Genomic DNA, 26,001 nt, shown 5'->3' on the forward strand with positions numbered 1-26,001 from the left:
GCCATAGTAGTGGTAGTCTCTTGGTGACCGAGAATGACTATTGTCTTTGTGCAGTTTCATTTACGGTGTACCTTCATGTGGCTTTGGAGTCCAAAGACTAAGGCGCAAAGTTTGTGGCACATGGGGCATGGAACACCAGTTGTTACGGGAGGTGCGGTTGTGGCCTGGTGTCAAGATGTCGACCTCGCTCATCTTCAAAGGTGGCGGCGGCATGGTTAATGTGGGTTCACCAGCTGCTTCTGTCAGAGGCAGCGAGTTCTAGTTGCTTTGGTGTAATGCCAGCCCACTTCAAGTTGGACTTTAGCTGCTCCTTGAATCTTTTCTTTGGTCGGCCTTGTTTCCTGAGTCCAGCTGACAGTTCACCACAGAATACCTGTCTTGGTATTCGCTGTGGGTCCATGCGGATGACGTGTCCAGATCATCGTAGCTGGGTTTTGAGGACCATGACTTCGATGCTGGTGGAGTTGGCTCTGTCGAGGACTTCCTGGTTGGTGATTCGGTCCTGCCATCTGATCCTCATGATTGACCAGAGAGAGCCTTGGTGGAACTGCTCCAACTCCTTCATGTGCTTCCGGTACAGTGTCCATGTCTCGCAGCCGTACAGGAGCAAGCTGAGGACCACTGTGTTATACACTTTGAGCTTCGACGCAGTGCTTACACCGCTGTGTTGGAGGACTTTGGAACACAGCCGCCCGAGTGTCTGGCTGGCCTTTTGGATCCTGGCATTAATCTTGTGGTCTATGGACCCATCGTTGGCGATGGTGCTGCCCAGGTACTTGAAAGTGTTGACGTTAGAAAGCTGCATGCCGTCGATTGTAATGCACGGCTGGTTAGTTGGCCTCCCTGGTGCAGGTCGGAATAGCACCTCGGTTTTGCTGAGGCTGATAGTCAAGCCAAACAGTTTTGTTGCAGTGGAGAACCTGTCTGCAGTGGTTTGGAGATGATTTTCTTGGTGGGCCATGAGAGCACAGTCATCTGCGAAGAGAGCTTCCAGGATGAGTCTCTCGGTTGTCTTTGTTTTTGCAGTCAGGCGGCGAAGGTCGAATAGTGAGCCATCCAGTCGGTATTTGATGTAGACGCCCAGGTCTAGATCCATCACAGCATGTCGTAATACTTGGGTGAAGGATAGGTTGAATAGTACCGGGGCAAGGACACAGCCTTGTTTCATGCCATTGGAGATGTTGAGTAAAGCTCATTTTAATAAAATTTGGAAGGAACTACATGGGATCATGAAGCGCAAAAAGAGTAGAACCTAGAGAACACAGCTATAAATTTAACCTTGAAGAATAAATTGTGAATGTTACTTCCAGAGAGTGAACTGAAAGATGGAAACATGAAAGTCAATTTTATGAATATTGTCTGTCCCTGGATGATATCTACAGTGATGTGTGTGTGTATGTAGGGAGGGGAGTAATAAGGCACTTATAGATAAATTCTTTTAATTTTTTTTAATCAAAAAAACCTCTGTGCCCCTGGAAATTCTCTAAGAGTATACATTACAGAGAAAATGCCACCTGCATTGGTAGTCACAAGTGACAGAAGAGATATGAAATAATAGCAAGTGGGGAGTCATAGATCAAATGAGAGTTTTTGAGGATGGAAGAGACATGACCATAATTTTGCATTTCATAGGATAGATATATCTCTTGGTGAACATATATAGCATTCTACATGTTTAAAGAAAATCAGTAGAATAGAGCAAAATTGAGATATAGAGGGAAACTTGTTGAATCTCTTAGAGATTTGAGGATTTTCTGATGACAAAATTTAAATGGGTTTTCTTTGCTAAGCTTTTTTTATTAATGCTAACCCCACACTTATCTATGAATAAGACTATATTTTACTCCATAAATGGAACCCTTAATATGTTTCTTGAATTAACTGCAAAAAGAGTGGCAGAGAGGGGCCAGCTAGGTGGCTCAGTGGATTGAGAGTCAGATCAAGAGACTAGAGGTCCTAGGTTCAAACCCTGTGCAAGCACTTAACTCCCATTGCCTTTCCCATACCACTCTTCTGCCTTGGAACCAATACACAATATTGATTGTAAAACAAAAGGTAAGGGTTAAAAAAATAATAATAATAAATAATGGCAGAGAGAAGGGGAAAGGGTTAAAGAAGATATATGTGATAAATATTATTTTAGGGGATTAATTGAATTTTGAATAATATTAGAAAAAGGAAAAATGTGTAACCAGCGTGTCCATAGACACTTGAGTGTGTAAGGTGATTGGGAAAAAGTAGAATGTGGGCAAGACAGTTACTCATACCAGACACCAGGTGGTACTAGCTGCCCAGAAAACCTTGCCTTCTATTTTCTGCAAGGAGAGAAGAAATAGCATTTGATTGACAGTTCTTGTCACAAGGTGTTTGTAAGTGATGTATTTGTAACTTATAGTGCCTATAAATCAGTACTTTGTTGAAATGGTATTTATTTTTGCTAGATCAAATGTCAGGAACATAGTTATTAACTAGACATTGAATATTTTGCAAAATCTACATATTTAGGTTGGGTTGAAAATGGATTATCTTAATAAAAAAATCTAATCACCTTATTTGAAGCTATTTCTATTTCCCACCAAATATATGGAAATAGTATAGAAGTTCTTATTAATTAGAGGCCACAATGAATCATGGAGAAGAAAGTGAACATTGCTGCCATCAGATTTTAATGTACTTGATTTGTCTTAAAGATAATTTTTTTTTGCCTTAAAAAACAGCAATCTGTTTTTCTTTTTTAAGAGAAGCACATTAATACCTTTTTTGTGTATAGAAAAAGATGAAAATAGTGGTACATATTTTATCATATTTCATTGCTAATTCCATAGAAATTTATAAACTTGTTTATATTGAAATGCTAAGAATACTCAGAAGATTTCCCCATTATATTTCCAGACATAATGTAGTTCATATGCTTGTGTGAGTAAAAACAAAACAAAGTGAATTTTGTTTAGGGAGTAACATATGGCTATGGAATAATATTTTATTAGTTTCTATTTTAGTTGTGTTTTGTGATAGGGAAATTCATTTAAAAATATTCTTAACATTGATATTCACAGAGGAGACATAGGTATCAACGTTTTGGAATAGAGTTTAGTTTAGAAATATAATTTCCCAAGCATATTGTTAGGATGAGCTGTTCACCCACCTGCCAACCTGCCCCTCTCCCCCTCCTTCTGGACTTTCCCCTTCTTTCTCTGGCCCTATTGCTCCTGTCATATTTTTACCATATGGTAGTAATGGGCAACATTTGTTGTTTGTGATGTGTGTCCTCAGAACCAGAAATTTTTCACCTTTCTCCCCACTTTCTATTCCCTTATTCTCCCCCCTCCCTCTTCTAATACCGTATTTATCTTGGTTATTTCTTGGGTGGGTGCTTCATGTATGTGCATTACTCCATATTGGCTACCTGGCTCCCTAGATGAAGATAACTTTCCTGAACTCGTTTCTCAATGATACCATATGCCACCCCATCATACCTTCCTCTTACCAATGATTCTAAACTGTCATTTTAGTAGCCCCATCCTATACACAGACACATACTCTCCCTCTCTCCCTCTCTCTCTCTCTCTTCTCTCTCCTTCTCTCTCTCTCTCTCTCTCTCTCTCTCTCTCTCTCTCTCTCTCTCTCTCTCTCTCTCTCTTCCTCTCTTTCTCCCTCTCCCTCTCTCTCTCCCACCCTCTCTCTCTCTCTCTCTCTCTCTCTCTCTCTCTCTCTCTCTCTCTCTCTCTCTCTCTCTCTCTCTCCCCTTCTCTCCCTCTCTCCCTCTCTCCCTCTCCCCCTCTCCTTCTCTCCCTCCTCCTCCTCCTCCTCTTCCTCTCTTCTTCTCTCTTCTCTCTCTCCTCTCCTCCTCTCCTCTTTGTCTCCTCTTCCTCTCTTCTGTTCTCTGCTCTCCTCTCTCTTTCCCTCTTTCCTCTCTGCCTCTTTCTCTTTGTGTGTCTCTCTGTCTCCAGCCCTGGTTCCCATCTCCCTCAATCAAATCCTACCCTTAGCAACACCCAACATTTATGTGCTATTTTAATGGTGCTCTCCAAAATACCTTAGTCTTTCTATTTTCTTGCATTGACTGAGACTTGACTCCTCTAGATGACAAAGCAGCCCTGACCACTGTTTCCAGAAATGGTTGTATTTTCAGCCATTTCTCTTGGTGAATGGTCATAGTGGAGGAGTTGGAATAATCCTTGCATCCCATTGCACCCTTTACCTCCTTCACAAAATAGACATTTATTCAGTCTATATTTATGAGTCAAGATTTTTGTGGCTGTATTTTTTGATCTCCTGGACATTCTCCTTCCTTCCTCAGTAAGTTGAGAGGTGGGGAGGAAGGGAAGGAGAGAGAGAGAAGAGAGAGAGGGAGGATTGGGAGGGGAAGAGATGGAAGATAGGAAGGGAAGGAGAGGAGGAGGGGGGAGGAGAGAGAGAGAGAGAGAGAGAGAGAGAGAGAGAGAGAGAGAGAGAGAGAGAGAGAGAGAGAGAGAGAGAGAGAGAGAGAGAGAGAGAGAGAGAGAGAGAGAGATTTTTTGTTATTAGTAAAAATATTTTAGTTTTTTCAGTTCCTTGTAGAAATACTTTTTGACATTTTAAAATTCAGATTTCATAAGTGCATAAGTGGTGAGTAGTTATACCTGTACTTTCTTTATCCATCTTAAGACCCCAGTAAACTCATCATTAGGAAATCTCATCATTTTGCAAGATTCACCATCCTTGTTATTCACATCTTTTTCAGTACCATCTCTATCTCTGATTAGAGGATGGAAGTATAAACTCCATTTGAGGGGTTGCAACAGTACTTACATATGATCAGACATCTTGATTCACGCCTTAACTGCACTCATTTTGCAGTTTATGAGTAGTGTGAAACTGTGCATGATCAGTAAGGGGTAGAGTTTTTTTACATAGATGTCTGCTTGACCACCCTGATCATGTGAGATAATTTCTCTTTTCATATCTTTTCCTGTTTTTCTCTCTATTCTTTTAAGATAATCAAGACATGACAGAAACACATCTAACACCCTCTATGACCCCTGATTAGAGGGTTTGGCGAGCATACGTGTGTATTATTTCCACTTATTAGAATATAAACAGTTTGTCCTTTTTTCATCCCTTGTGATTGATCATATGTCTTTTTTTATGTTTCTCTTAACTCCTGTGTTTGAATTTCAAAGTTTCTAGTAGTTCCATTCTTTTTATCAGTAATGTTTAGAAGTCTTCTATTTCATTGAATGTCCATTTCCCCTATTCTATGTTTATACTCTGTTTTGCTGGGTTAATAATTCTTGGTTGTTAGCATCAGGCTATATTCAGAACTTTCTGCTTCTTCTTAATGGTGGTTGTTAAGAAAGAATTCAGGATTGTACATGACTTTTTTCCTTCAATATTTGAATTCTTTATTTTTGGCTCCTGGTAGATAGCCCCTACCCCTTCCCTCCCAATCTAGGAGGTCTGGATTTTTTTTTTCATTTTTTCATTTTAGCTTTCTTTCAAGTGACCAGTGGATTTGTTCTGTTTCCCCTTTGTCCTCTAATTCTGAGAGATTCTGGCAGTTTTCTTTTAAAGATGTCTTGGAATATTTCTAGTCTCTTTTTTTGGCTGTGGCATTCAGTCTCCTGGGTTGTCTATTTTCTTGCTATCTATAAACCTACCCATGTCTCCCCTTCTCAGAAAGCCCTGACTTAATCCTTTAATTCCTGCTAGTTATTATCTTACATCTTCCTTCTTTTGTGACTAAACTCCTTTTGAACTCTTTTCTATAATCAGTGCCTCCACTTTTTCTTTTTTTCTTTTTTATTCTTTCCTTAACTCTCTACTGTCTATCTTCCAGTCATTTCATTCACTAAAACCACTCTCTCTAAAGTAACCAGTGATAGCCTAACTTTTCAAAATTTATTGGCCCTTTCCCAATCTTTATCTTTTAAAAGATTTCTCTATAGCCTTTGTTCCCTGTCACTCACCTTCTTCTTGATTATCTTTCCTAGGTATCTGAAATTGCTGAGTACCTGACTGCTCGTTCTTAGAATACCTTTACCCAATCTTCACCTGGCTCTTGCCTATTATCCAGATGTCTTATAAGTTTGTGTCTTCTGCTCTCTTTGTTTCCTCCCTTTATAAGTTTTTCATTTTGTGATCTCATCAGCTCCCCTGGATTCAAGTATCATTGTTATGGGGATGATTCTCAGGTCTCTTTGTCTAACTTTAACTTCTCTCTTAATCTCCAGTCACATATTTCTAACTCTGCTTAACATCTTAAACTGGATATCTTGTAGACATTTAAAACTCAACATGTCCAAAACTGGATTAATTTTTCCCCCCAAATCCTCTTCTAACAATATCTATTACTCATGGTTATTTTGGATCACAACTTTGGTATCCTCGACTCTATTTGCCCTCCCCCCACTTCCAATCCATCTATTCTCAGATTGTTAGGATTTTTCTATCTTTTGAACATTTCTGTTTATATGTATGTCTGCATGGATGTGTGTATCCTTTTCTCACATCTGACAGTGCCACCATATTGGTGCAGGCCCTTATCACCTCACACCTATACTATTTCAATAGCTGACCAGTTGGTCTCCCTGTTGTAAGTTTCTTCCCCTCCTATTCCATTCTACTATGGAAATGGTATTTTGAAAGCTCAAATATGACCTTTTTATCCCCCCCCCCATTTTTAAACTTCAGTGCCTCCTTGTCACTTCTAGAATTAAATATAGAATCCTCTTTGACTTTTAAAATCCTTTATTACTTTTGTAATCATACCTTACTTCCCACTTACCCACTCCCATACTCTTATCTATGATCTCTCTATGCCTTTTTACTGGCTATTGTCCCTGCTTGTTCTGAAAGTTCTTCCTCACCTATCTCTTCTGAATTCTCTGACTTCAAGTGTCAGAATTTTTCCTTACATAGGAAACCTTTTCTAGATCACATTAATGCTAGTGGTTTTCCTCAGAGATGACATCTAGTTTATCCTATATAAATTTTGTTTGTACATAGTTGTTTATGTGTTTTATCCCCTATTAGGATATGAGCAACTTGAATGCAGGAATCATTTTTTACTTTCTTTCTAACCCAGCACTTATAATGCATGGTGCCTGGCCCATGGTAGACAATTAATCCTTATTCACTTGACTTGCTTCATTTTTTGTGATATAAATGCTCCACTCATTTAGTACTCTAATGGTTTTATATTGTCAGTGATGTAGTTAATTACTACACTTATGTAGATCTCAGTCCCTCCATTTCTATCTTGTAAGATTCTCCTCCATGTTCTCTCATAAATACCCTTCAAAGTACTGAGGGACTTTCTACCTAATGTCATGTGACTATTCATAGAGTATTAAGGGTTATTTCTTATTTTTGCCATATGACTATCTCCCCTTTTTTCCTAGTCAGAATTTCTTTTATGAAGTGTTTTAAAACAGTTCTCCATGATTTGTTTATAGTGTTACTGATTCCTTAGGTTTATCTTGTGTCTCTTCGTTATTCTCTTCTTAATCCTTAACTTCTCTTCTTTGGAAGCTCTGATTTCCATGTTTCATAGTTTTATAACCAAAAGATAGGTTTTAGGAAGAATCTTAGTGTCATTAAATTAATTTTATTATCTCCCTGTCATTCTAGTTTACTTTTCCATTTTTTTTCAGGTCATGTCTGCTTCATAGTTTATTCATAATTGTGTGTGTATATGTGTATTCCCATACATATATACATATTTATGTAAAACATATTGATGAACAAGTCCTCCAGCTATTTGTTTCAATAGTCTTAGCATAGTCTAGACAAGGGATATTTACTCATTTTTTTCCCTTCAGTTAATAGTTAGGCACATCTATCTCATATGTAGGTTTTGTAGTGTTACAGGATTTGGTGCAATCTGCACAATGTTCTCTGTAAAGAGTTCTTTATTAACCATAGTGGGAATCCCTTTTCAATGTGGACTTGAATTTAGAATTTCTCTGTGACAGGGTAAAACACATTTGGAAAGCATATATCTCCCTATTTTATGCCTTATTTGGTCATCAAACAAGCATAATGAGATCATGTGTTTTTCATAGTTTTAAGTCAGTTTTGTGATGGTGATACTCTGTAGAGTATCATTTGTGTAAGTATTTATTCTCTTCTAATCCTTCTCATCAAAGATACTCTCAATTTGAGCATGAAAAGTCAACATGTCAACTAACATTTTATTAGATACCCACTATGAAATTCTTGAGTTTACAAAGAAAGACAGAAAGCGGCATTTAAGAAGCACACAATCTAATGGAGGAAACAACATGCAGTCACTATGTACACATAAGATACATGAAAGATAAATTGGAGGTCATTTTGAGAGAAGGTACTACTTCAAGAGAAGGGGACTAGCAAAGGCTTCCCACAGGAGTGATTTTATCTAATGTTTGAGGTAAGCTAAGAAGCAGAAGTTTGGAGGGTGAAAATTATGAGTCTGATGGATGTTAGGTAGTGAAAAGGCATAGATTTAGGATATGGTGTGTCTTGTGTTTGAAACCTCAAGTAGGCCAGTGGTATAGGATTATAGATTATGTGGAGGAAATTCAGGTGTTAGAAGACTAGAAGGGGTGCAGGTAGTTTTCTGGTCAAGATGGTGGCTTAGAGGTAGCAAAAATTCAGACTTCTTTAAACCCTTCCTCACCAATCAAAAATACAGTGCTTCCAGGGAACTGAAAACCAAATCTAACAACAGGTCAGAGCTAGGGAACCCTCCTCCTGAACCCAGCTTAAAAGGTATGCCCCACAAAAAGCCTGAACTCTAAAAACATGTGGGTTTAAGGGGAAAGAAGAAGGAAGGTCCCAGGACACCTCCTCCAGCTACAGCACTGAGCCACCAGAGGTGGCTCAAATCCCTGGGTGGGCAAGGGCTCTAGTCCAGAGGGAGAACCTTGCTGGCAAACCTGTGCCAGGCTCAGGAGGCATAGAGGCATCTGGAGGAGAAGCACAGAGCAGGCAGCCCAGTCTCCGCTGAAATACTCCACCTTGCCCCCCCCCCCCAGGTTTTGGCCTCAGGGCACAGCCAGCTTTGCAGATCAACTCCTCTAGCCTCGTTGAATCTCATCAATGAGAGCAGATGAGAAGCCTTTAAAGGGCAGAGAAGCTCAAGCTCCAGCAACCCTCCCCTATAGACTGATCTGAGAGCCTTGCTGACTGAGCTCCAAGGGGCAAAGGCAGCAATAAACTACATGCAACAACCTTGACCACAGGGCAGGAAGCCCAGCTCCTTCTCAGCTTCTTCTGTCAGCTGGGGAAGATCAGACTACCTGACCAAACAGCACAACAAAGAAGAAGCCCCTTCAGGACAGAACAGCCCAGAATCACAGATCCAGAACAAAATGAGAGGAGGAAGACAACAAGCAACTACAGGGGGAAAAGGAGGGGAAATATGAGTAAAAAACAGAAAAAGAAAAAAGAAATTACAATCGACAGCTTCTATCAAGGCAATGTACATAGAGCAAATGAAACAGAGGAGAATCAAGGAACACCAAACAAAAACACAGAAATTCCAGTGAATTGGACATAGACTTTGGAAGAAAATACAATTCAAAAAACAATTAAGAGCGGGAAGCTGGGTGGCTCAGTGGATTGAGAGTCAGGTCTAGAGATGGGTGGTCCTAGGTTTAAATCTGACCTCAGACACTTCCCAGCTGTGTGACCCTGGGCAGGTCACTTGACCCCCCCTACACACTATTGACTCCAAGATGGAAGGTAAGGGTTTAAAAAACAAACAAACAAACAAACAATTAAGAGAGACTGAAGACAACTGGGAAAATTACTTAAAAAGCAAAATAAATCACCTGGAAACAGAAAATAGTGTCTTGAAAGCCAAAATTAATCAGCTTGAAAATGAGGCAAAGGTGATGAAAGATGACCTCCAAAGAAAATCAGACCATAAGGAGAATGATGACCAAAACTCCAGAGATGAAATTCAGTCTTTAAAAACTAGAATACAACAACTAGAAGGAAGTGATTTCCCAAGGCAGCAGGAAACTATAAGACAAAATCAGAAGAATGAAAAAGTTGAGGAAAATATGAAACACCTCATCCACAAAATGGAAGATTTAGAAAATAGGTCCAGGAGAGACAAGTTAAGAATGATTCATCTACCAGAAGATCATGACAAAAGAAAAAGCCTGGATATCTTTCTATAGGAAATTATCCAAAATAACTGCCCCGACATTATAGAACAAGAGGGAAAAGTGGAGATTGAAACAATTCACAGATTACCTCCTGTACTTCATCCCCAACTGACAACACCCAGGAATGTTATAGCCAAATTCAAGAACTACCAGACCAAGGAAAAAATATTACAAGCTGCTAAGAAGAAGTCATTCAGACACCATTGAACTACAGTTAGGATAACATAAGATCTGGCTGCATCTACACTGAAGGACCAAAAGGCATGGAATATGACATTCTGGAAATTAAGGGAACTAGGTTTACTACCAAGAATCAACTACCCAGCAAAACTGACTATATTCTTGAAGGGGAAAGTATGGTCATTTAATAAAATACAAGACTTCCAAGCATTCATAAAGAAAAGACCAGACCTGAACAGTAAATTTGATGCCCAAACACAGAACTCAAGGGAATCACCAAAAGGTAATTCAGAAAGGGGAAACCAATTTACTTATTTAGTGCCATTCCCATTGAACTACCAAAAAACTTTCTTGCTGAATTAGAAAAAAAACATAAAAAAGTTTATGATGTTCAAGATCAAGGATATGCAGGGAAATACTGGGAAAAAAAATGCAAAGGAAGAGGGCCTTGCAGTACCAGATCTCAAACTATTCTATAAAGCAGTGGTCATCAAAACAATATGGTACTGCAATATAGTAATATATTAGTAATATATACTATATTTGATATTACTATATAGTAATATCAAAACAACTTAGTACTGGCTAAAAGGCAGAAAGGAGGATCAGTGGAATAGACTTGGGGTAAGTGACCTCTGCAAGACAGTCAGTGCTAAACCCAAAGATCCCAGCTTTGCGAACAAAAATCCACTATTTGATAAAAACTGCTGGGAAAATTGGAAGACAGTATGGGAGATTTTGGGTAAGATTTTAAGACCAAGCAAGAGTTAGAAAAAACACAAAATGTAAAATCAATAATTTTGATTACATTATATTTTAAAAGGTTTTGTATGAACAAAACCAATGTAACCAAAATTAGAAGGGAAGCAACACATTGGGGAAAAAATCTTTGTAACAAAAACTTCTGACAAAAATTACTCAAATTTATAAAAAGCTAAATCCAATTGTACCAAAGATTAAGCCATTCCCCAATTGATAAATGGGCAAGGGACACGAATAGGCAGTTTTCAGTTAAAGAAATCAAAACTATTAATAAGCACATGAAAAAGTGTTCTAAATCTCTTATAATCAGAGAGATGCAAATCAAAACAACTCTGAGATACCACCTCACACCTAGTAGATTGGCTAACATGACAGCAAGGTAAAGTAATGAATATTGGAGGGGACTGTGGCAAAGTTGGGATATTAATGCATTGCTGGTGGAGTTATGAATTGATCCAACCATTCTGGAGGGCAATTTGGAACTATGCCCAAAAGGTGCTAAAAGACTGTCTGCCCTTTGATCCAGCCATAGTACTGCTGGGTTTGTACACCAAAGAGATAATAAGGAAAAAGACTTGTACAAGAATATTCATAGCTGCACTCTTTGTGGTGGCAAAAAATTGGAAAACGAGGGGATGCCCTTCAATTGGGGAGTGGCTGAACAAATTGTGGTATCTGTTGGTGATGTAATACTATTGTGCTCAAAGGAATAATGAACTGGAGGAATTCCATGTTAACTGGAATGACCTCCAGGAATTGATGCAGAGTGAGAGGAGCAGAACTAGGAAAACAATATACACAGAAACTGATACACTGTGGTACAATCGAATGTAATGGACTTCTCCATTAGTGACAATGCAGTGATCCAGAACAACTTGGAGGGATCTATGAGATAGAATACTATCCACATTCAGAAGAAAAACTGTGGGAGCAGAAGAAAAACAACTGCTTGATTAAATGGGTCGTTGGGTATATGATTGGTTATGTAGACCCTAAATGATCACCCTAGTGGCAAACATCAAGAACATGGAAATAGCTTTTGATCAAGGACACACGTAAAACCTGTGGAATTGTGTGTGGACTACCAGAAAAGGGGGGGGGGGAAGAATATGATTCTTGTACCCAAGGAAATAAGTTCTAAATTGACTAATTTAAATACCCCCCCCCCCCCAAGAAATTATATATAGAAAGGGTCCAGGCTATGAAGGGCTTTAAAAGCCAAACAAATGATTTCATTAAAGTATTAATAAGGACAATATGGTTTGTCTCTATCCCACACTTTTTTTTTTGTATTATTCCGAGCTATTTTTATTTCTTTAAGAAGCACAGCTAGCACTCAGCTTTTATCCACATTTTATGACTATATCATTCTTACTGGTAAAAAGAGTTGTTATAATTACACCTTTACAGATCTTTAAAAAATTTTTGTTGTGGTGGTGGAAGTTATTTTGTTCTTGCTATTTTATCTGTTTGGGCTTTCTTTAAACATGTTTCTTTTCACTTATTGGTCTGTTTTTTGTTTTTTGTTTTTGGTAATTTTATTTCTCCACTATCCTCTGTGATGATGTTTTATTTTATTTATGTTTGATTGCTGACTAGTGTGGTTTTTTAAGCCCTTTTGGTTTTCTACATATGGCAATTGATTTGCATTAGTTAAGTTTGCCCATGATATATGGTAATAATTGTGATAGATGTCTTTTTTCCCTTCCCATTACTCTTTTTCAGCGTCAAAAGTTTAAATAGGTTTTGATTTCAGTTTTAATTGAATGCCATATCTTTTCCTTGTTTTTTATTCTATCTCTTTCACTTTTGATCTTTGCTGTAAGAAACAAGTTTTTGGCCCATATGTACGGAGCTCATTCATGATTAACTCTTATTTCAGAAATTCCCTATTTCTTGTCTGTTGAAATATAAATTTCATTTTTTATGTTGAGTGCTTGCTATATTAAAACATCTCATTTCTTTTCTTAAAGTATTTATGTTGTGTACAATGTAATTAGACTTCTGTGGTTCCATAGGCAATGAAGTAATTCAGTGTTAAACACATGTACCAAATGGTATAACATCCAGATATTAAAGGAGGAGTTAAATGAGTTATAGGAGGAACTTGATAGTAAAACTATACTAGTAAAGGACCTCAACTTTCTTCTCAGATCTAGATAAAACTAACCAAAACATTAAAAAAGAAAAAAAGTTTAGAAGTGAATAGACTTTCTAGAAAGTTAGATGTTATAGACCTTTGCAGAAAAGTATAGGCATAGAAAGGATTGTACTGGGGGCCGCTGGGTAGCTCCTTGGATTGGAGCCAGGCCTAGGGAAGGGAAGTCATAGGTTCAAATCTCGCCTCACACATTATCTAGCTGTGTGACCCTGGGCAAGTCACTTAATCCCCATTGTCTAGTCCTTACCAGTCGTCTGCCTTGGAACTAATACACAGTATTGATTCTAAGATGAAAGGTGAGGGTTTAAAAAATAAAGGAATGTACCTTTTCTCACTGACACATGGCATCTTCACAAAAATTATCCATGTATTAAGGTATAAAAACCTCACAACCAAGTGCAGAAGTGTATTTTTTTCTACCTTTGTCTTTTCTGATTCTTTGATTACTCCTTAATTTTAGTTACTACCTTACTTGCAATTACTACTTTGTTTTCCAACATTTTTTTGTTTGTTTTTCACCTATGCACTGAAGTGAGATTATCACAGTATACGGCTTAATTTGTAGGATCTTTATGAATTCTTCATAGATTCTTTCTTTTTGGCTTCTGTAACACAGATTAGTACACTAGTTGCAGTTGTTTTATGAAAATCCTTTTGCATATTCTTATGATAAGCACTTCAATATCAAGATAAAAATTCCTCCATAAAATAGCTTTTTGTTGATTTTAGACCCATGATCAAACCTATTTTGACAATTCCTTTATTTGTTTCTCTCAGGAAGAGCCTTTGAGTCATCCTTCCTTTTAGCTACATTTTTATTTTGTTTCATGATTTTTTGTTAGTGAGAAGAACAATAATGATATTAGTTCCTCTAGTAGAATATCAGCTAATTGGTTATTTCACGGGGACTTCACATCTAAAATACCAATATCCACGTTGATGTTTTTAAATATATTGAAAATTGTGTGATTCTTAAGATTCTCTTTTCCCATTATTCACTTCTTCTCTGTTCACACACTCTAGGAAAAGCAGATGGCCATAGAGAACTGATGGCTGCTTTGTCTTTCTTACCCCTTTCCTCACCTTTAATGCTGTAAGAGCTTTAAATTATTTCTTCTAGGAACTTTTATCCTTTTTGGTGAGTATGAGGTGTTTTAAGAGGATCCTAGCCATGTTTCACTTGTCTCCCTTAGTCCTTGAATCACCCTCTTCTTCCTTGTCCCAGTGTACTCCCCTTCCTCTTTCCCTTCCCAAGTTCTGAAGTCTTCATTAAATCAGTTTTGCTTTTGCTCCTGGAAGTAGTGTGTCAGAGTTCTTTCTAATGGCACCATTCACTTTTTGGAAATGTCCTCCCTTGCTACCACCACCATTATATATGTTGTCTCCCTTCTTAGAATTTAAACTCCTCATCATTTGGAATTGTCTTTGCTTTTATATTTTTAACTTTAGTACAATGTTTAACACATTTAAGCTCTTAAAAAATGCTTTTAAAATTATTTCATATATCATTTGTGTGATGGGTTGCCGTGCCCTAAGGATTCATAACCAACCAGCCAGCCAACTGGGAATAAGCCTTTTCATATTTATTTAGGAAAGCAGATATATACTCTGCTGCCAAGAATATATATACTTAAAGACATTAATACGTGATAGAACTTTGTGCTCCATTGGCATACCCTGAAAAGTGTCATTTTCATACATAAATTTGTAGAATATTATTGCAAGTGAACATTATAATATAAAATACAATTTTTGTAAATTGCATTTTTACTTATTCTGAAGATGAGGTACTATAGTCCAAAGTAGTATGTACTTAATATTAGTTGCTTCCAACCTTCTAAACTTAGCCCACTTCATTTTGATTTTTCTCTTTTGCAATCTAAATCTCATTCCTTGTTCATCTCATTATTTTTCCAGATCTTTCTACATCAGTCCACATTGGGAAATAACTCAGTTGGGATTCTTAGAAGAAAATCAATACAAAGTAGGATGGACAGATTACTTCTTGGCTTTTCCTGTTATCAACAAGCCCTTAAGTGTTGTGTACCAACAGTGTCATATTTCTTTTAATCATACTCAATGAGAAATTAGGTTTTTTACAATGTTAGTGGATCAAATTAGATGAGGTGATGATAATATATGGATAGATATAGGTGTTTATACATATATATATATAAACCTCTTGCAAATTCTGATAAACTTTTAAGATTTGCAGGGCACATTTTCAATAACCCTATATGAATGCTTTTATTATTCCCATTATAAGAAAGGAAACAGAAACTGAGAGGTTAAATGGTATGCCCAGGGAAATACAACTGTTTAGGGTCTGAGGCAAGATTGGAACTCAAGTCTTCCAGACTCTTAAGTTGAGAACTTCTTACTGTTCCATCTATTCTACTTTACTGATGATTCTATTTTGGAACCAAGATAATTCTCCTGTACTCTAAAAATTATTAGACTTCTCAGTTTAGGGAGCTAACATGTTTCTTTCTCCTACCTTTTTGTAGATTTTTTAAAAATAGGTTTGTTAAAGTGATATGAATAGGCAGTTTTCAAATGCAGAAATCAAAACCTATCAATAATCACATGAAAAAAATGTTCTAAATACCTCCTAATTAGAGAAATGCAAATCCAAACAACTGAAGTTGTGAAATGATCCAACAATTCTGGAAAGCAATTTGGAATTATGCCCAAAGGGCTGTAAAAGACTCCATGCCCTTTTATCCAGCAATACTGCTGGGTTTGTACCCCAAAGAGATAACAAGGAAAAATATTTGTACAAAAATATTCATAGCTGCGCTCTTTGTGGTGGCAAGAAATTGTAAAATGAGGGGATGCCCTTTGATTGGGGAATGGTTTAACAAACTGTGGTATATGATGGTGATGGATTAATATTGTGTCATAAAGAATGATAAATTGCTTGATTTCTGTATGAACTGGAAACACCTTTATGAACTGATGTGGAGTGAAATGAGCAGAACCAGAGAACATTGTAAACAGAAAGTGAAACATTGTAGGATGATCATATGTAATAGATTCTGCTACTAATAGCAATGTAATGATCCGGGACAGTCCCAAGGAATTTATGAAAAAGAATGCTATCCGCATGTAGAGAAAGAACTATGGGGAGTAGAAACCCATAAGAAAAAATAATTTATCACTTGTTAATATGGATATAGGGTTTGGGGTTTTGGTTTTTAAAAGATTACTCTAATACAAAAAAAATATGGAAATAGATATTGAGTGATAATACATGTATAGCCCAGTGGAATTGCTTGTTGGCTCCAAGAGGGGGGAGGGAAAAGGTGAGGGAAAGAGCATGAATCATGTAACCATGGAAAAATATAAATAGGGAGAGGGAGAAAGGGAGAAAGGGAGGGAGGAGGAGAGGAAGAAGGAGAGAGACAGAGAGGGGAAGAGGTAGAGTCGGTCTAGAGGTAGTCAAACCATTTCCAGAGACATTAAGAAAAAAAATAGGCCTGTTATTTCATAATCTGTTATTCCTGGTCTCCAGCAGAGAAGTTCCCTTAAGCTTAAGAAACCAGCATCTTAATCATACATTGCAACATTCTGCATTCATTCCACCATCTCTGTGTAGTGTATGTCATTTTTAAATCTCTAGTGTCATGATTTGTTCATTGCATAAGTATGAGTTCTCTTGTCTTTGAAGTGTTCTATTCTTTGTCTTTGTAGTTTTAAATTCTGTCTCTATTTGAGCCAGTTGATTAACTTTTTTGGGGCTAATTTTCCTCATTAGTGAAATAAGAGGATGGGACTGGATGATTTTTAAGATTCCTTCTTGTACTAAATTTCTGATTTTGTAATATAAGCTTCTCTCTGTTTTTCATTTTGGTAGTAATATTCCATAAAGGCAATAATATTCCATTGACTCCATATACAATAAGTTGTTAAGCTGCACCATCACTTGGTTTCTAGTTCTTTGTTACCAGGAAAACTGCAGCTTATAAACATTTTGGCATGTTGAAGTCCTGTTTTTACTTTTCTTTGATTTTCTTGAAATGAACAACTAGTAATAGTAATGCTTGGTCAAAGGCTGTATAAACAAACCATAAATCACTTTTCTAGAATAGTTGCAAATAGTTTTACTCAGTAATTAAACCGATTCACAGCTCTACCATGAAGGAATTAACAACTGTTTCCAACAGTATTTCCAATACTGTATATTTTCCTCTCAGCATCTTTGCCAATTTTCTGGGAGGAAGCAAAATCTTGGAATTTTTCTAATCCTAATTTCTCTTCTTTGTATTTTGAAGAATTTTTTCATTTTTGTTGGTAATTTGTGTGAAATAATTTTGTTGTATCACTTTTATCTTTTTTTTAGCTTAATAACTAGATTTAATTATCAGCCAAGATCACTTATAATTAATAATTTGAAAATTAATGGCTTGCAAAGTCCTTCAAATGCTATAAGATATATAATATTTTTGGAAAATATGGTACATGATGATTTACTGCCATTTAGTCATATTTTAATAATAATAGCAACATTTATGTAATACTTTTACATTTTGCAAAGCGCTTTACTTATGTTATCTGATTTGATCCTCACCAATGGCCTTATGAGGCATAGGTGCTATTATTATCCTTATGTTTCAGATGAGGAAATTGAAACTAAAGGAAGTTAAATGATTTGCCCCAGGATTCCTTAGCTAGTTAGTATCTAAGGCAGGATTTGAACTCTCATATTCTTGTCTTCTAAGTCCAATGCTGTATCGATTGTGCCATTTAAGAACAGATTGAAAGAATTTAGATATTTAATTTAGAGAAGAATTTTGGAGAATGTTGATGCATAATGACACATGATCTATCTTCACATTTTAATAACAAGATCACAAAATTGAAAGGGACTTAAAGGCTACACAGGTCTACTTTGAACAAAAATTCTGTCTATAGCATAACACAATAGCCATTCAGACTTTGTTAGTAGACTTCCAATGAGAAAAAACCTACAACTATCAAGGCAGGTCATTTCACTCTTATGTAGCTCTAATCATTAGGAAGTTTTCCCTTATATCATACTAAAATTTTCTCTTTGCAATATCCATTGATTACTTGGAATTCTGGCCTTTTCATCTGAAAATATGGTAAACTGGGTCTTCTAGCTAGGCCTTTATTCAAAGAATTAATTAAAATATTAAATAGCAAATAACTGAGGCACCAAGTGCCTATGGCATTTCACTGAAGATATTCTTACAAGTTGACATAGTTAAATTCTAGGAAATAAAGTAACAGAGAGCTTCACAAAAGGTTATAAGCAAAAATCTTGTTTATTTCTTTGGAGGAGGAAAAACTAGACATGGTTTATTGGGGTTTGGCCTCAGCATCTAGACTAAGGCAGCAACATTTAAGACTTGGTATTTGTAGTTATGGCAAGATACAGAACAAGGAGAGTGGGGTATAGTAGCAGCAATGGCAAAGTTTGCTCAGTATCAATGAAATTATTCATATCTCAGCCTCATGACCTGATATGATTGATGTCGTTCCTATAAGTGTTTGTCCAACCTCAAGGATGATTGAGGATGGTTGGTTTGAGCTGGTTCAATGGTTTTGACAGCACCAGAGTTCACCCAGAGTGTACATGTGCAAAGGACTGTTGGTATTCCAAGCTCACAGCACATTTTGATTGGCTGAGATATACTCAGCTCCTGTGTCTGAATCTGGAGAACATGATAGACATTATTACCAAGTAGTGTTTTGATGGGTCATGACATCTTTGTCAACATTGAATGCGTAACTATTCAGTGATTCCAAGCATGGATCTTGTTAAAATCGACCTGATTGTATTATTGTATAGCCTACATTTCTCTGTCTTGTCTATGTGGATGGCATAATCAGTCAATAAACATTTATTAAGTGCCTAATATACTGATCAAAGCACTGTGCTTACAGAAAGGGCAAAAGACAGTCCCTGATTTCGAGGAACTCCCAATCTAATGGGAAAGACAACATGACATGAAACAAGCTATATACTGAATAAGTGGGAGATAATTTAACAGAGGAAAAAGTTGGGAATTAAGAAGAATTGGGAAAGGCTTCCTATAGAAAGTGGTTTTTTTTTGGTAGGGATTTGAAGAAAGCCAGAGAGATAAGTAGTCTGAGCAGAGGAGGGAGAGCTTCTTGGCATGAGACAGTTGGAGGAAATGACTATAGTTGAAAGATAATGTTTTTTGTTTGTGGAGTGGTCTGGAGATCTGTGTCCCCAGTTTGGTATTTGTCAAGGAGTCAAGGTGTAAGGAAACTAGAAAGGCAGGAAGGGGTTAGGTTGAAGGGCATTCAATGCTTTTGATTGGTTAGGAGTGTGACATGGTTGGACCTGTTTTTTCCGAAAATTACTTTAGTGGCTGAATGGAGGATGGATTGAATTGGGGAGATTTGAGGCAGGCAAAACCTCCAACAGACAATTGTAATAATCCAAGTATGAGGTGATGAAGTCCTGGACTAGAGTGATGCCAGCATCAGAGGAGAGGAGGTCGGTGTATTCCAGAGATGTTGCAAACATGAATTTGACGGGCCTTTGGAACAGCTTACAAATGTGAAGTAAGAGGAGTTCAAATGATTCTGAGTTTGCTAGCCTGAGGAACTGGGAGGATGGTGACACCTTCTTCAGTAGGAGAGAAGATAGAAGTAGTGGAGTATAGATGGGAATAATGAATTCTTTTTTGGACATCCAGTTCAAGATATCTGAAAGGCTGTTGGAAATGGGAGGTTGGAAGTCAGCAGAGAGAGTGGAACAAGAAATATAAATTTGAGAATATCAGCATAGAAATAATAATTGAATCCATGAGAACATATGAGATCACCAAGTGAAGTAGTATATAGAAGGAGAGAAGAGGGTCCAACATAAATCCTTAAGGGACACCTGTAGTTAGATAGCATGATTTGGAAGAGGCCAAGGAAACAAAAGGACTTGTCTGATAGGTAGAATGAAAACCAAGAGTATTTATAAAACCTAGAGAGTAGAGAATATCAGGGAGTGTAATCAATAGCATCATCACATTCTGTATAATGATAAACTATATCCATAATGTTTCCTAGTTCAATTAGTCTATTTTGTTTTAAAAAAAAAAAGAAATGAGATTAGTGTGAAGGAATTAAGGAAATGAGCATTTATTAAGTCCCTGATATGTGCCAGACAATATACTAAACGTTTTACAAATATCTTATTTAATCATAACAACTTGTGAGGCAGGCACTATTATTATCCTCGTTTTATAGCAGAAGAAACTGAGTAAATAGCAGTTAAATGATTTGCCCATGTATCACAAAGATAGTATTTGACATCAGGTTTGAACTGAGGTCTTTTTTACTCCAGGCTCAGTGCTACGATATTACCTATTCCTGAACTTAGTTTAGGTTTTCTTTGGTTTTCTTTTGGGTTTTGTAACCATTCCTTTCTAAATACCCAGGCATTGATGTGAATTGCTTTTTAGATTTCCATAACAACATTCTATCTTGATATCTTTTTTTTTCTCCTATCTATCTAATTTCTCTTCCTTAATCTCTTTGCTGAATCTTCATTCAGTTTACACCTGCAATTGGTTGATATCCCCCAAGGCTAGGTCCTTGAAACTATTAATTCTGTGATGGGGGGAACCTTTTAGTGATGGTGAACCTTTTAGAGACCTGGGTGCCATGACCCACCCCAAGACTACATGCTATGCTCCTCCCCTACCCACCCAAAATCAAGTCCCTCAACCCCACCCACACCCCAGATAGGAGGGAGAAAAAGAGGGGAGTGACCTAAGCACTCTACTCAGGGAAGGGAGCAATCACTTCCATTGGGCTGTTGGGTAGAGGGGTGGAGAGGTATGATGGAGAGGGGGAAGGGAACAGCTCAGTCCCTCTGCCTTTCTGAAAATTGACTGTTGTGGGCGACGGTGCACATGCCCACAGAGAGATATGTGTGCCATAGGTTCACCATCATGGTACCATACAATTTCACTTTGTGATCTTATCAGCCTCCTTAGATGCAATTATCATCTCTATGCAGGAGCCTCAAATCCATTTATCTAGTCCTAACCTCCTTATTTCTACTCTAGAATCTCAAACTACAGAATATTTTGAAATGGACAACTTACAGAAATTTTAAATTCAACATGTCTGGAACTAACTTCATTATCTTCAAAGCCCCCTTTCCCCAAGATATCCCCTCTTTCTAATATCCCTGATACTGTTCAGGACACCACTATTCTTCTGGTCAATCAGGCTCACAATCTAGTTGTTGTCTTTGACTCCTCCCTCATTCCCCCTCTCCCCCCATATCCATTTTGTTGCCAAGTCCTATAGGTTCTACCTTTGCAACATCTCTCATCTGATCTCTTATCTCTTCTGTCACTGCTGCCATATTGGTGTCATCCTTAATCACCTCACACCTGTACTATTATATTCTGTTGGTGTCACTGCTATAGGCTCATACCATTCCACTCCATCCTCTTCTCAACTGTCGTATTGATCTTTCTAAAATCCAGATTTGACTATTATCAATCCTACCCCCAAACTCTGTTTTATAAATACCTATGTGGTTCCTTATCGTGTGTGTGTGTGTGTGTGTGTGTGTGTGTGTGTGTGTGTGTGTGTGTGTAAAAATACTCAGTTTGGCATTCTATGCTTTTTATAACTTGACTCCCTCCTATCTTTCAATAATAATATTCTTGCATCTTACTCAGCACTATATCCTCTGAGATCTAAGAGCTTTGACCTCCTTGCTTTTACTTGCATAGGACATTTCATCTCCCAACACTGGTCATTTTCATTTGTTGCCCCCCATGCCTAAAATTCTCCCACTCCTAATCCATGTTTTTCTGTCTTCCTTGGATTCCTTTAAGATTCAGCTGAAATTCTGTTAGAAGCTTTTCTTCCTCCCTACCATCTTTTCTTTATACTACTGCCTTCCCTCTGATATTACCTCCATTTTATCCCCCATATCACTTATTTGTACATAGTTGTTTGCATTTTGTATCTCTCATTAAAGCATGAGCTCCTTGAAAGCAGGGCCTTTCTTTGTATTTCCAGTGCTTAGCATATTGTCTGGCATGTAATAGGTGCTTAATATATACTTACTGGCTAAATATCAGTTTTAGGCCCCTTTTCTTCTCTTTTTCAAAAATGGAGACAGTTTCACTTTCCAGCCTTGCTATACTTTAACTATTTCTCTTGGTCTTGAAAATTCATCTTTCATAGCCCCAAAATCACACTAAAAAAAAAAAAACCTTTCTGTCTTAGAAATCAATGCTATGTATCAATTCTAAAGCAGAAGAGCAGTAAGAATGAGCAATTGAGGTTAAGTGACATTCCCCAGGGTCAGGAAGTTTCTAAACTCAATTTTGAACCCAGGACTTCCTGTCTCTGGGCATGGCTCTATATTGCTTCTTCTGCCTATCTGCCTCACAACTTCCGTTTTCCACATACTAGTATGTAGTTCATCTGAGGTAAGTGACTTCTGTTTACCAAAGGTTGGTAGGTACCATCTTATTATTGCCTTCTTTATTTTGCTTTAGAAGCTACTTCACAATAATTGTTATTTAAGAATGGAGTGGGGTGGAGGTGGGGGAACAGCTAGGTGGCTCAGTAAATTGAGAGCCAGGCCAAGAGACCAGAGGTTGTTGGTTCAAATCTGGCCTCAGACACTTCCTAGCTGTGTGACCCTGGGCAAGTCACTTAACCCCCATTGCCTAGCCCTTACCGTTCTTCTGCCTTAGAACCAATCCATAGTATTGATTCTAAGACAGAGGTTAAGGGTTTAAAGGAAAAAAAAAGAATGGAGTGGGTTGCCTTAGGATACAATGAGTTCTTAGTATATTACCTTTGAAGGGACTTTGTAAATCATCTAGTTTAATCCATGCCATTTTTATAGTAAAGAAAATGGGATACTTTTGAGCTTAAAATTACTTGTTCCAGTTCAAACAGATAGTAAGTCATAGAATACAATTTGAAATCAGGTTTCTTGACTAACTGATACAGTTCCATTTATATACTACATCATGGAGGAAGCTAAACAGATTATGATCAGCTTCTCTGGTCCCAAATCTTGCAGCATTTTGTAAGACGCCATGGTATATTCTTCAATGTAATAGGTTTCAGCAGCAAAATCTCATTTTTAAAATAACAATCAGTAATTTAGCTAGAACTGTAGTAATCATAGAAATATAAAATTTCTGACTTTTTCCCTTGAAATTTGGAAAACATCTATAATTTCATCCATGTGGGTATATATGCCATTCTATATGGTTCTTTTCCACAAATCTTCCATGTCTCATCTACTCAAAGCCCTAAATACTTTCTTGTTCTTGAGTATTTTAAGATTGCTATTGTATCAAATAAAGTCAGGCAAAATAAATTGGCCGTATCTAAAAATACATCTTTTTCTATACCTCTGGTCCATCACTGTGAAGCTGGGAGGTGTACTTCATTTGATCTATCCCCTGAAATTATAATTGGACACTGTATTGATCACACTTTGATCATCTTAGTTCTGCTTGTTTTGTTCTTCATCAGTTTTAACAGATTTAACTAAATTGATCACTTCTTACAGTACAGTTAACTACATTTTTGTATACTCTGTTCACATTCTAATTTATTGAGCTATTCCTTCATTGATACATATCCTCTTTACTTATAGTTTTTTTCTAATACAAAAAGACACACAAATATTCCAATAAACATTCAGTGTTCTTTTGTTAGAAAGTTTCACAAGCCTATTTTCTCCCTTGAATCATATTCAAGAAGTTTTTTTTTAACCCGAAAGGTGTCTGCTAACATAGTATAGTGGGAAGAGAACTTGGGAAGACCGGATAATATCTTAGCTTTGTTTGTGACTAGCTGTATCAGCCTAGTTTGTTGGTTACAAGAATCATATTCTTTCCCTCCCCACCCCTTCCCATAGCCCACACACAATTCCACTGGGTTTTACATGTGTCCTTGATCAGAACCTATTTCCATGTTGTTGATGTTTGCCACTAGGGCGATCATTTAGAGTCTGCATCACTGATCATATCCCCTCAACCCATGTATTCAAGCAGTTGTTTTCCTTCTGAATGTGGATAGTATCCCGCCATGTTGTTTTGGATCACTGCATTGCCACTAATGGAGAAGTCCATTACATTCGATTGTACCACAGTGTATCAGTCTCTATTTACAATGTTCTCCTGGTTCTGCTCCTCTCACTCTGCATCACTTCCTGGAGGTCATTCCCGTTCACATGGAATTCCTCCAGTTCATTGTTCCTTTGAGGACAATAGTATTCCATCACCAACATAATACCACAATTTGTTCAGCCATTCCCCAATTGAAGGGTATCCCCTCGTTTTCCAATTTTTTGCCACCACAAAGAGCGTGGCTACGAATATTCTTGTACATTATCTCTTTGGTGTACAAATCCAGCAGTACTATGGTTGGATCAAAGGTCAGGCATTCTTTTAGTACCCTTTGGGCATAGTTCCGAATTGCCCTCCAGAATGGTTGGATCAATTCACAACTCCACCAGCAATGAATTAATGTCCCAACTTTGCCACATCCCCCTCCAATATTCCTTACTTTACTTTGCTGTCATGTTAGCCAATCTACTAGGTGTGAGGTGGTACCTCAGAGTTTTGATTTGTATCTCTCTGATTATAAGAGATTTAGAACACTTTTTCATGTGCTTATTAATAGTTTTGATTTCTTTAACTGAAAATTACCTATTCATGTCCCATGCCCATTTTTCAATTGGAGAATGGCTTGATTTTTTGTACAACTGGTTTAGCTCTTTATAAATCTGAGTAATTAGACCTATGTCAGAGGTTTTTGTAATGAAGATTGTTTCCCAATTTGTTGCTTCCCTTCTAATTTTGGATGCATTAGTTTTGTTTCTACAATAACTTTTTAATTTGATGTAATCAAAATTATTGATTTTACATTTTGTGATTTTTTTCTAGCTCTTGCTTGGTTTTAAAGTCTTTCCTTTCCCAAAGACCTGACAAGTATACTATTCTGTGTTCACCTAATTTGCTTATTGTTTCCTTCTTTATATTCAAGTCATTCACCCATTCTGAGTTTATCTTCATGTAGGGTATGAAATGTTGATCCAAACCCAATCTGTCACATACTATCTTCCAGTTTTCCCAGCACTTTTTATCAAATACTGGATTTTTGTCCCCAAATCTGGGATCTTTAGGTTTAACACAGACTGTCTTGCGGAGGTCACTTACCCCAAGTCTATTCCACTGATCCTCCTTTCTGTCTCTTAGCCAGTACCATATTGTTTTGATGGCCACTGCTTTATAGTATAGTTTGAGATCTGGTTCTGCGACGCCCTCTTCCTTCACTTTTTTTCCCCAGTATTTCCCTGGATATCCTTGATCTTGAACAAAATAAACTTTGTTATGGTTTTTTCTAATTCAGTAAAAAAGTTTTTTGGTAGTTCAATGGGAATAGCACTAAATAAGTAAATTAATTTGGGTAGGATTGACATTTTTATTATGTTAGCTCGTCCCACCCATGAGCAATCAATGTTTTTCCAATTGTTTAGATCTAGTTTTAATTGTGTGGAAAGTGTTTTGTAGTTGTGTTCATATAGTTCCTGTGTTTGTCTTGGCAGATAGATTCCTAAATATTTTATATTATTTAAGGTGATTTTAAGTGGAAATTTCTCTTTCCAATTCTTGCTGCTGAGATGCTGAGAAATATATAGAAATGCTGATGACTTAGGTGGGTTTATTTTGTATCCTGCAACTTTGCTTAAGTTGTTGATTATTTCTATTA

General features: G+C 37.2%; 1 protein-coding gene across 5 annotated transcripts in view; it reads left to right on the top strand.

Annotated features, from left to right (window-relative positions):
- The window catches only part of FAM193A (family with sequence similarity 193 member A), a 245,035-nt gene that overhangs the window by 76,979 nt on the left and 142,055 nt on the right, over window positions 1-26,001 (top strand). The window contains exons 1-2 of one of the 5 annotated variants that reach the window (XM_056803654.1): window positions 4,103-4,299; window positions 15,160-15,226. The exons of 3 other annotated variants lie outside the window; for them this stretch is intronic. The gene's annotated coding sequence lies outside the window, so the exon portion shown is untranslated. Of the gene's footprint in view, window positions 1-3,741; window positions 4,300-15,159; window positions 15,227-26,001 lie in introns of those variants that run through there. One more of the 5 variants, XM_056803652.1, reaches the window with a different exon arrangement.

This window comes from Monodelphis domestica, chromosome 6, assembly GCF_027887165.1.
Source record: "Monodelphis domestica isolate mMonDom1 chromosome 6, mMonDom1.pri, whole genome shotgun sequence".
Taxonomy (NCBI): Eukaryota; Metazoa; Chordata; class Mammalia; order Didelphimorphia; family Didelphidae; genus Monodelphis; species Monodelphis domestica.